The sequence below is a fragment of the Rhopalosiphum padi genome, chromosome 1 (assembly GCF_020882245.1).
Source record: "Rhopalosiphum padi isolate XX-2018 chromosome 1, ASM2088224v1, whole genome shotgun sequence".
NCBI classification, from domain to species: Eukaryota; Metazoa; Arthropoda; class Insecta; order Hemiptera; family Aphididae; genus Rhopalosiphum; species Rhopalosiphum padi.
This window is the reverse complement of record NC_083597.1, coordinates 48,193,111-48,206,332: the sequence shown is the minus strand read 5'-3', so window position 1 is coordinate 48,206,332 and position 13,222 is coordinate 48,193,111. Positions and strand designations below refer to the sequence as shown.

The 13,222-nt window shown below is 27.1% G+C and overlaps 1 protein-coding gene across 1 annotated transcript in view; it reads right to left on the bottom strand.

Moving 5' to 3' along the window:
• LOC132930725 (uncharacterized) overlaps window positions 1-12,656 on the bottom strand; it is a 28,553-nt gene extending 15,897 nt beyond the window's left edge. The window contains exon 1 of the mRNA XM_060996756.1: window positions 12,516-12,656. The gene's annotated coding sequence lies outside the window, so the exon portion shown is untranslated. The remainder of the gene's footprint in view (window positions 1-12,515) is intronic.
• Window positions 12,657-13,222: the final 566 nt, after the last annotated feature.

Genomic DNA, 13,222 nt, shown 5'->3' with positions numbered 1-13,222 from the left:
ATTTTTTTGCTCGTTCCATAATTTTAGATAATTAAATAAAGTGTTATTTAATAAATTATTTTTAAAAACATGATTCAAGTAGATAAATAAGCACAAAATAAATGTATAGGCTTTAGAATTTTCACTGTTTGTTTTAATTTATGATGTAGGTATCTTAATCAGTGATTAGCCACTATAAAACCATTTTGCAAAAATTAAATAATTTTTTAAATATTAACATGACTTTGTCAATGATTAAGTATTCTCTTTTTTTTACTATTATTAATTAGATGCCACTTATTATTGTTTTATATACATTTGTATAAGATACGTATTATTTATAAAATTTATTTAAAATTAAAAATTATTATAATTTATAACTTATAAATGAACATAATATCCTATTTTATTAAATAATAATTAGTGTGATAGTGAATTATTAATAAAGCGTGGTACTCCCACCTTTCATTTATTCAAATACCTAGAAAGCCAATTTTTTATTTGAAAAATAAATTTTTAATTCCAAGTATTGTTTCTGCAGTAAGTAGAATATTTTTATTACCATGCTTAGTTTATAATATAACTTTATTGTTCTATAATTTATTTCATTTGTATTTAACATTTTATGCTATCATAGTTATCTCATTTTTAATGTAAATTAATTTTTTTAGAATAGAAATACATATTTTAAATTTATAGCTTTATGAACTACTGTATTACTTTTTTAAATTTTACTTAACAAAAATTGCACGGTGTATTATGTAAATTTTAATAATACAAAATCCATAGAAGTATTTTTAAAATAACATGTTACAATTGTAATATTACTAATAACTAATATTTACTAATAACTACAATAACTATTCAACAATTTTAATGAATCTACTCTTATTTAATCAATTCTCTTTGCTCGACATGACGCCTAATTTTTTCCCTCACACAATTTGTATACTTATGGATAATAACTAATGATAAACTCTATTAAAATTATTAATTCATTATGGTAACATTAATTGATTATCTTTTTAATTTGAATGAAAAAATAAAACCATTGAAATGTGTTTGACTTGGACCCATTGTTTGGTATTTCTATTTTCAGTGTATTAAACTGTCGATTAATTTTATTTCAGAAACAATTAATGAATAACGATTGTGTTTAAAACATTCAGCTGTCGTCTTGATTATATTTATGAAGTATAACTACATAATTAATAATCAAACTTCATCGTTTTAAAAAAAAAAAAAAAGGGAAAATATGAAATGGTAAAATTATCAGTACTTAAAATAGATTGCCTAAGAGAATATACAGATAGTAATAACAATATTAAACTAAACAAATAGGGAGATTTATAATTTTCAGCATGACAAGGTATGTTATTTTTTTCCAACTTTCAATAACGTTTACAAAAAAGACCTTGACAAAAATTTGGAAATAGTTTTATGAATAAATAAGTATATAATCATAAAATAATAGGATTCATTTTTAACTCAGTGAATCGCATAATTAATTAAATTCTGGTCCTACGAAGTTGCCTAAGAATCTTCGGTTAGTGTGTTCCTGTTGCTTTACTGGTTAGAAATATAATATTATGAAAATATTTTATTTCCGATAATTTCCGAAGAATATAGAAAAAATTGAAAAAAACCATTTAATATACCTACTGGCATCGTTCTATACAATATATTCATACCTGTCACCTGATCTATTCACCATACTAGAAAGCATGCAGATACTCACATAGCTGAGTGTTGGTTTTGAATCAGTTACCAAAGAAACGAGAAACATTTATGAAAATTCATCACGAGGGTTTATAAAAATGAGCTTTATTTTCATAGTGCAAAATCTACAAATAAAACGTAAACCAGGGCGCCTGTAACACCGGGGATGAGATTTTGAAATGAGAAAATAATGGGAATTTTATGGCACCATTTGGAAAAAAACGTCACAACGTTAATGTATTTTCTGTATGTTTAGTATAAAGCTTACTTGGTCGCTTATGCTTGGACCAACCTCTGTCGAGAAAAATCTTGTTTTTATATTTCGTCTCGTGAAATGACCGTTTACGATACGATCGATAGAATGAGAAACTTGTCGCGACTTTCAATAGCCGATTTATGTAAACAATTAATAAACAACAAAGCACATTTAACACACATACATAGGTGCACAAACCAATTCTATAAAAGCAATATTTGAATATTATCACCCATTTAAAGCATTACAATTTTCGCGATTTAATAATATTACGATAGGAACTATAGATTATAGAATATACCTACGTAGAATTTGCCTACTTGGCTAGATTAAGTAAGAATAAATTAAAAATATGAACATTTTATATTTGAATATTATAAAAATAGATAGTAAAAATAATATGATTAAAAAAAATGTTGCATATAACAATATAACACGGATAAAACGATTTTTTTTTTTTAAATGCCAACAAATTATGGTTACGCCAAAAATTTCAAATGATTGCTTTTTTCACTACAAAATGTCGTAGTGGAAGAAAGTTTTCCTAACGCCCTATATAAACACTAAACAGTCGTTTCAGTCTCGTCGTTCGGTCTTTAATATTGCTCTATAGATAGGTAGGTACATTATTAAAAATATAACTTGAATAATATAAATATATCGATGGATAATCGCTAAATATATTTTATAAGGATAGCAATGATTTGAGATGAAAAGCAAACGGGAACACACAAAAATGCAAGTCATTCGAATCTTAGTGGTAAATAGCTATATTATCAGCTATATGAAGAAGTTTAATAAACATTATAATATAAGTAATTTTTAAAACAACAATTTTTTTTATTTTTACTTTCGATATTTATAAAAAATAAACTTAAAAATGTCAGATGGCCAATACTATATAGATTATAAGTTATAACTCAAAAAGAGTCAAAATGTTATAATGAAATGAGAATGGTAATATAAATATTAGGTGAAAATTTAAAGTTTATGTGGTTACTGGTTATTCACATTTGAGTTAATTCAATAAATCAAAATTGATTTTGTCAAAAACTGGTTTTGCGTGAAAATTTAAATTTTTTATTATTTGTTTTTCTTTTTTTCTGATTATTTTGATAAATACTGTGAATCTTTTTTAAAATAAAAAAAACAATTTTCTAGATTTAATTTACCAACTGGAGCAAAACTCTAGTTCATGATTAGAGCAATTTTTTACTATAAAAAGTGTCAAAAAAAAGTTATTATAATTAAAAAAAATACACATTCATCATTGTAAAATAAATTTATTCATGGCCCTTCTCAGAATCTAGAGCAAATACATTGTGTGACGTTTGCCAAACACGTTATTTAGAAAATATTATTTAATGAGTTTATTGCTGTTTAAATTAATTTTACCACCCAAGTTATTGCTATATAAAACATTTTATAATATAGAGGTTTATACTAGCTTATAGAACTTTGTACTTAGAACTATAACTGTTTTAAGTATATTTTTTTTGTATATATTATACGATATTATAAGATTAATTTTACATTTTCATAGTCATTGTAGCCCGCTTAAGGGTAGGTATGTATACCATTAAATATTAATAATTATTATTCAATGACATCGGTGATCCTATTAGCGTGTCCAAAGTCTCCGGTCAAGCATTTATACTTTACAGTATATAACAAAAATTTATTTTACGTTTAAAAGTTAGATATAACGTAAAAACATAAACGTCCACGATGTCGGTTCAAAAGAATGGTATTTTTCTTTTACTTCTTAAAGTTTATTATATTGTTATATTAAACGTGAAATTTACGACATACGCGGTTCACAGTTATTACATTTATGCATACCCCCGCGTACCACGGGTTCTGTAGTTGTACGTATTATTGTTTTCTTCGTATAATTTATAGTTTTATACGCGTATATACATTGTTCGAAACTATCGCGGTGTTATTTGTATAGGTACCTATGAGCAAATATTTTACAAGCGTATCAACGCTGAAAACGAAGTACTAACACACACACACACACACACACACTAAAACTATATAATATATTAATATATATGTATGTGGATTGTGGTTTGTAGATTATGTGTGTGTGTGTGTGCGCGCGCGCGCGCATTTATATTATGTTTTGTAAATTTATCGATTTCATTTGCTCGAAAATACCTATGCAGGTAAATATCACATTATTGTATATTATAATATAGGTCGGTATTGTTTCATGATTATTGACTTGGTTTAGTTTTATGTATGATCAGATGAAGTACAATATGATTGATAATAGTGAGTTTTTATTTTGTATTACAATAGCGGATAATTATATATATAAATATAATATATTGAGACATCTAGGTGCCTATCTATCTATTTATTATTGTATATTATGTTAATATTGAAATATCTAAATAGTGTTTTCTAAAGACTAATATCGTTTGATTTAAATTTGCAATAATATGCATAACTTAGAGTAAAGAATATAGAAGTAAAAATATATTTCTGTTTTTTTCTTAATGATAAAGTGCATAATGTTTTATACTCCTCATGAACGTAGCTAAAAAAAATAATGTACTGGTCTTATTAGTTGTATCGTGCATAAAGGATAAAATGTACATCAATTTTTAACAATAATTGGGAAAAAATAATAAAAAAAACAGCGGGAAAACAGAAATATTCATGCATCACTAATTATTGACAAGATTCAATTTGTTTTTTTGTTGTTATTCATAAGGAATAACAGTAGAGATGTAAAATAATTCTTCATCAAATATGAAATAATTTTTAAAACATTTCGGCTCTAAATGAGTTATTTATAGACATTTGAAATAGTCGAATTTTCTAAAAGTTTTGTCTTGAATTATGTTGATATACAACATATTTATCTGTAGATCAAAAAGTTTGAAAATTTAATACATTTATCTTTTCTCAAAAGTTCTTATCGCATTAATTAGAATACATAAAAAATACACGGGCAAAACATTTTTAAGCGTTTGAAGATCCAATCTTAAAATAAAATTAAATGAAATGCGATTTGTAACAATCAATATTAAATTATATGTTTAAATAAGCTATGCACATTTAATATCATAATTTATCAAATCATTTTTTTTTATATACCTAACTAAAATAGAAAATTGTAATAAATATATAATATTGTTGATTCCACAAATATGTTAGTGACTCGTGAATGGATAACATTTAGTACGTAATGCTTCAATGTCTCGAGAAGAAACGTTAGTTTAAATTAATAACCTTTTTTGTATAATATAATGTTTATAGTTTTAATCTTTATCTTTGATGATAATAATATTTTAACCTTTGTGCATATAGCCATTAATTATTTTATAGTTTCGAGATTTGTGTTTTCGTACTATTTTAATTAGCAAGATAATGTAATATAACTATAATTATTGTATAGGCTTGTCGAGTGCAGCACAGAGATATATATGATCTGAGAAAATAATATTTCTGCGGGTACCATTTGCTACTCAAATAATTACCTATTGGTAATAACTTACTATTTTAAATTATAATGTAATTAATGCCGTATTGTTTGGTCGAAATGTAAAGTTATTGTTTCATTTCATAAACACCGGGGTTTATGGCAAACCATAATGTATAATTATATATAGTAGAATTTCAGATTCGAGTCATACCTACCATGTACCATATTATCATGCCCGGTATTTATGCATATTACCGCCGAACAAACTCAAAACATTTTCCGTATACGCGACCCGCGACGACGTCAGTACTTTGTTCCATTAAAAATCGACCCTTGCCGTGTATTTACCTATACAAGTTGGTGGCAAGTTGAGTAATCCGATCGTATAATAGTTCATTTAAAGCTTATGATGCGATATTCTAGGATAGTTTTCCATACAGGGTTACATGACTCATCCCAAACGGCCATAACGTATAATATTATGTTCGATAGTTCTAACAAATCCTTCCGTAAAGTACCGCTGCTTATATTACACGTTAATATTAGCGCATAGATTTATCTTCCTCTTCCAAAATCAGTCGCGTGCTTATATTGATGGAGATAAATGCAGGTTAGAGAACGCCCTATATAATATTTTTATTATTAATTGGATAATACACACACGCATCACATCCAAAGCTACAGCTTTACGAAAATCTGTAACCCGCGGAAAACTATTTTATATAATTTTACGACGTTTCGATATTCATAATATTTTACAGGACTATCGTTTGATTCGGACACAGTATATTCGTTTGTGTACATTTATCACTACTACATTCATATAGTCGTTTTCCTAGTTACTATTTTCGGGTTGTACAATGGTTTTTTTTCTTCCGCAGACTAATACTGTAGCCTATAGGTAAAGTTTAATAATATATAGTAGTCGTTCTTGGCCCGTTCCGTTTTTCATTCCAATGAGCTGCAACGGCCCTATACATGCTGCATCCGGATAATTGTTCACTGACCCGGGTGATAATGATGAAAAGAAGATCAAATACTATACTGAGCAGGAGGCGAAATCAACTCCGCCCGTCTGCCGCCGCTAATACCACTACTACTATAACGGTACGTGATCTGCGAACAGAGTGTTTGTTCCAATTAACGTGTGCTCGATGAGGGTTGTGCGCGGCGTACGAGTCTCCTGTGTAGTGTACGAAATAAAAAAGTAAAAAAAACAACGCCATTTTGCATTTCAATTTTTCTTTCCAGCTGTCTGCAGCCACCGAATGAACCGCTGTGAATGTTAACTCGCGTTGATTGACCCGCTCGGACGAGAAGCGCAGCGATACGCAGGAGATGGGAATTAGTGTTTGTGTCTGTCGGTGGCGGTGGTGGTGGCATAAAAGAAATGGAAAGAAAAGAAAAACCGTTCTTTTGGAAAAAAAGACTAAAGCAAAAGGCGGTTAACGTGCGAAGAGCGCGTTTGACTTATGAGGATATTATGATCATCATTTTCCCACTAGAAAACGATTTTTTCCTTCTAACGTCTTTGTAACAAATCGAAAAAGAAAACGTCTATACTCTATACATAATATAGACATAGAGAACTAAGGTGCATTACGAACGTGTACCGTTTCGATCATAAAGTCGTTATAGTTGAGCTGTGTATCGCGTGCTAAAATACCGGAAGTACACATGCTATAATAACCTATATATTCTTACTAATTTTTTATGTTCGGAAATTTGTTCTAAAACGAATTTGTCCGAAAACTAAACGCATTGTGCTCTGCAGGCGTTGTGTTAAAATTTCAAAAGTTACATTAAGCTTTGTAGTAGTTCCTCTTAAGTTCTGTATTGTATGTACTTACGTATATATGTATATATGCTAGATGTTTTGTCCTTGGTTTTTTTACGTTTACAAAACGATTAAATACCAAAAGCCGCGTGCACACAATGGAACGAACTGTAACGCGACTCTAAACGGTTGAAAAGCTAACTTTAAGTTATCGAAAACCATTGTTTAGTTTAATATAATGATCGATCGTAGGAAACATGATAGGGTTATATAAATTATTTGAGATGTCTACGAAAAAATCGTGTACCTACTCGCGTTGTTGTACACAATTTTGGAATTGTTGTTTGATATACGAAACTTGAATGTCGTCACTTAAACAGAAAATATTTGGGAAGACTTATATAAACTAAAAATTAAAACGCCAAACAATAAAATATTTTTATAGTCGCCGAGAAAAAGGTTAATGTTTTTTTTTTTTTTTTTTTAAGAAAAAATATAAAATATATGGAAAGAAACGTGTTTAAATAAACCTTTGTCTGAATTATTGAACGACTGTGAGTGCAGGCGAAAAACGTTTAGTTATTACTTATTCGTGAGTGAATACACAACAAATATGGCAAGTTATTGTGATATTTAAGGAGGGTTTATTCATATGCGTTTTAAATAAATGTTTATGAAAAATTTAATATTTTCTAAAACGTATAATGACAATGTGTATTTAAATTTGAAGCGTTTACAATTTTTGTTTTTTATTTAATTCTTAAACTTTTACACGCTAAAATAATGATGAAATAATCGTATCGGTGGTAAAAATAAAAGAAAAATACAATATAACCTTACTATAGTTATTATTAGAGGGCAGAGTTATGATATTTTTAAATCCTAAACAACCCGGTAATGTTATAAAGAACTGATATTAGAACATAAGTTTAATATTAATATCAATATATATTAGTTTCATAGTCAACTGAACTACTTAGCTGAATACACATTTTAACAAATTCTTTCCAATTAAAGTTGAAATGTATTAATATTTAACATTGTTTATGAATCGTCTAAGTTTTTTGTTTCCTGAAATGTTTGAAATAAACTAAACATATAATTATAGTTTGGAGTTGACGGAATGGTTTTTATATTTTTTATACATTCGTCATAATTAAATATATTTTACAGTCATCCTTAGTGACTGTGTATTAAATATTTTTTGATTTCAAATAAATTAGAGTGATGCTATACATATTTTGTAATATTGGCATTATAAATGTACAATTAAATAATATACAAATATAATGTTTGCTTAAATCTGTATTCTCAAGTCGATTCTCCGAAATATTTTAAAAGCATTACTATATAGTTTAATTTTTAAATGTTTATTACAACTTTAATCGTTAAGTACACATATCAAACATTTGATTTTTTTTTAAATTTTATTACACGGCAATCATAAAAACTTTTTTACGTTTTATAATGAAATTTTTATGTAGGTTCATTAAACATAAAGATATTATATTTTATGTTTTGAACAATATTACATTTTATTCTTAGAAAATTTTGGAATTTAATAATGTTGCATTATTGTCTCTTAGTTTCATTCAAATATTAAAAAAAATATCAAATCACGAAACAAGTCATGCTAACTAGTAATTTCAATACTTGATATTGTGTAAATTTTTTTTGTACAATTAGCTGGTTTACGAAATTAAAAATAATAATTATAATAATAATAGTTATCTATTGTCCATGTATATGAAACTATAACATGATAAGTGTACACGAGTGTTTAATCAGTTTTTGAAATATTGATAAAATCTTTTATAACCGTTATCCATTTCGTAAAAAAATTGATTTTATTTACAACTAATGTAAAATTTTTAACTATACAATATAGATAAGCATATTGGATAATGATTTATACTAATTCCATACTCAACTATATATGAATACATGGTATTCGATATTAACTTTACCACATGCTACAGACCTACGTAATATACTAATTAATGAATTTTTTTGTTTTTATTCTTTTATCAGATTATATATTATATCATCGTGAAGTTTTGCTTGTCGTAGAGCTGAACGCTGGTAAAGCAAAAACAATTTTACGGAGAAAATATATTATGAGCTCAGCATCCGAACGATTCGTTTGAACTTCCCAAACGAAGGTGTAAGAATCATTAATATATACATATATTCCGTTACCTACTATGATAAACCTGTACGCGAGCGTTACAGAGGTCTGGGAAAAGTTGACTTAGCTTTTAATGAAATATTCAAGTCGCTTATTTATGTATTCGCTTTACGAAATCCTTTGCGCCAAATGGATCATTGTAGTAATAGTAAACGTTTTCATTGAACGCGGTAAGTTTCAGTTTCATTATACATCACGATAAGTTTTACGAGTTCTGCAAAATCATTTGCCTCGGGGGACGTCATCTGCCTCAGTATATTAGGTTATTTGACATTGCGAGTAGTGCGTAATCAGACGGATACAACGTCGTTAGTAACCATATAAATCTACACATTCCCAATTTTGTATACTTGGTTGGATACAATAATATGATCTACACTCACGTACTATTATTATTTTTTTCCCCGATCAAACAGGGTAGTTTATCTTAAATATAATTTATAGGATATTGCGAAATCTCGCGTTATGTGAGTACACTGGATACAGTATATTGGTTTAGTCGAATTTTGGTATGCAAGTCACATATAGTGAACTTTTATATCTCACGTTTGTACCTGGTATAGTGGAGAGGTTACGGGAATCAAACATAAATCTCATTTCACATAATATATATATATATTATATTTGTTTCTCTTCAAACAATTTTCAAAGGGTATTATTAAAATTCAGGATTGCTAGAAATTGCATTACGCTAAATAAAGCTATAATAGATTTTTATTAATTATGACTTATATGATATCAATAATATCTGTATAATAAATATTGACTATTGAGCACATAATATGGAACAATTTTTTTCAATTTTTTAGTGATTTATTCATTATCATTAGACATTAGACAAATAATAGTGAAAACGGTTTTGCAAAATTATCCAGTAACTACGAAAAACCGGAAAAACTAGTTATTATATTATGGAATTGAGTCTTTTTCAAAGTTTTGTTTAATAATAAATATTTTAACGCTAATATTGAGTCAAAAAATAATAAATAATAATTCAAAACGCTTATAATTATCACAGATTATTATTCACTGTTATACGTAAAATATTCAAGTAAATAATAAATACAAGATGTTTTTGATGAAATGGATTTAACAAATTATTCATAAAATTACAAGAAACACAGTACATAGTATGATAAAAATTTTAGAGAATAATTTTTTGAATTAATTTTTTGTAAGTTAGTTTTTATTTTTAAATATTTGAACTTAATTTAATATTCGGCAGTCAATTGTTGCATACTTTTAAATTAGTATTTTGCGAATTCTTAAATTTTTTAGTGCTATCCATTTTACCCATTGTTTAATCAAATTTAATTCTTAAAAAAGTTTTCAAATATTTTTATACATTCGTGATTTATAATATTATCATAGGTTTAGAGTAATTTTGTAATTACTTACATTAGAGTAATTACTGTTAACTAAATATAATAAACAGTTATAAACCTTTTTTTAGAAGATTATATTTACAATTATTATTATTATTATTTTAACGAAAGAGTTGGCATTTTGTTACTAAAATATGTTTCTCAGATTTAACTTTCGACTATTATGTATACTTGTTTAAATTTTAAATCACTTATAATAAAGTTAATTTTATATATATATTTTTTTTTTTATTTAAACTTTGTTATTTACAATTAGTTTCAACAGTTAAATAATAACAAGCAAGAATTTTATATTTTATATGAATTAAATATTGACATAATACACGAAAGAGGATGTATGAATTTGCACAATCAAGTACAAGTGTAGAAGGTAAACAATATACACAATTACTATTTTGTATGTAGGTATACTGTTTAAAGTTTATCAGCAAATTTATTCATTATAATATTATTATCTATAGGTGCTATGAATTATTTTGCCTGCTGCGATGTGGCTGAACAAAGACCACGAAAGTGACGTGTGCTATTGTATAATTTTAAACTATAGCCCTTTATTAAAGGTTTTGTACTGCCTATTAACGATTTTATTTGAATTAGACGTTATTTTAACTAAATAATAAATATGTAATATCCTTACAATTTGGGTTATAAATACCAAAATACGTTTTATTTAGATAAATTATAAATTGCTTGCGGTACACTATATTGATTTAAATAATATAATTATAGTAAATGCGATATATACTTATTTAATTTAAATGAATATGTTATAATACACACTCAGGCGTGTTACTGATCACTTATTTTTTCTGTTTATTATCAATTTTATACTAATTGTAAAAGGTTTTAAGACTAAAAGAAATGTTCTATAAATTAATTTAATTCGTTGTTTTTAGTTTTTAAATTTTTAATAAGTACTCGGTAACATTTAAGCACTAAAAACAAGAGTGAGTTTTTAGTAACGCGAATGTGTTTTTGTTTGGTTTAAATTATTAATATAATATATATATTTAAAACAATATTTTTTGATTTTTTAGTTTATAAAATTAAGAATTAAGAATATTTCATTGGTTTTAGTTTAAGTTTAGAAGATAATATGGTCTATATGATACATACAAATTAAAATAGAACTGTTATTTAGTTTAATCATTTTGCACTCGCACAATATTTTTATAAATGACAATAATTATAATTTTATATTATCATCGATATAATTCATAAATCTTTTAATCATAGGATACTTGTTACGTGAAGTTTAGTAACAGAAATAGCTATTTCAAGTTTTGATATAGATATGATATCAACATTTTTAAAATAATCATTTGATGAATAATTTAAAATAAAAAGGGTGGTTCTCATAAAAAAAAAAAAATTAGAAGAATCCTCCTTAAATGGCATAAAAAAGAAATTATTTAATGCCGAGCTATATAAACAATCACCAAAAATAAAATGAATTTATAATGAGCTAATAGTCTCTTGAATACAATTTAGTGATCCATGATTAGTCCATTAAAGCTTAGTGAACCGTTAAATGAATCAATTTTTTTAATGCAACTTTGCGTAAATGTTTAAAACTGGCTTAAAAATTTCAAAAACCGGAACCAGAATAAATGCACGATTAAAGGGTATAGTGTACAGAGCACGGTTGGCGAATCATCCTACATACATATTATTATTATTATATTATTACTATAGTACGATACGTATAAATGCATAATATACGCGTAAAATAATATAATATTGTATCCAACATGAAACAATTTAAAACTTACCGGATGTAACAACGTTAGTGGCGGTGACGGCGGCGTGTAGGCGTATTTTACCACAGTGGTATATTACTATGTATACGTCGTGTGTCTTCGATTGTGTCGCCGACCGACCGACTAATCGCGCCGTCCAGTCGCATCGGGCTAACGATGCGATGTTATTGTTAATTTATTATTATATTAACGCCGCTCGGCCAGAAAAGAAACCCCGCCTGAACATGAGTTTCAACCCCTCTACGGTACTCCCTCTCGGACAAACATCCCCATGTCGCTTCCGTTAGCGATCGCCCTCTCCCGCTATGAGTTCGGTTAATGCTGTCCAAGGACGACGCCACTGCCAAACGTATTGAGTATTGTTGACAATTCCTATTAAGACGTTTCCCACAAACGCCTATTATTCTCTGTAATTATTAGCTACCTATAATAATTACAGTATCATGTATCATTCATTAGTTAGAAACTACAAAGACAATGAGTCAGTTTAAGTCGGTACGATGATTTTAATTAACAACCGTGTCTTAGGTACCTACGCTAATTTTAGCAGTCAATTTAGGTTTTTTTTTTAAATTTTAATTTCGAATATAAATTTTTTTTCATAATATTTTGAAATGTTGCATAAACTACTTACACTTAATTATACTGTTATAATGATGTATACTGTGTTATTATTTTATATAAATAAATTTTATCGAGCCTATTTTTTCCCTATCTAT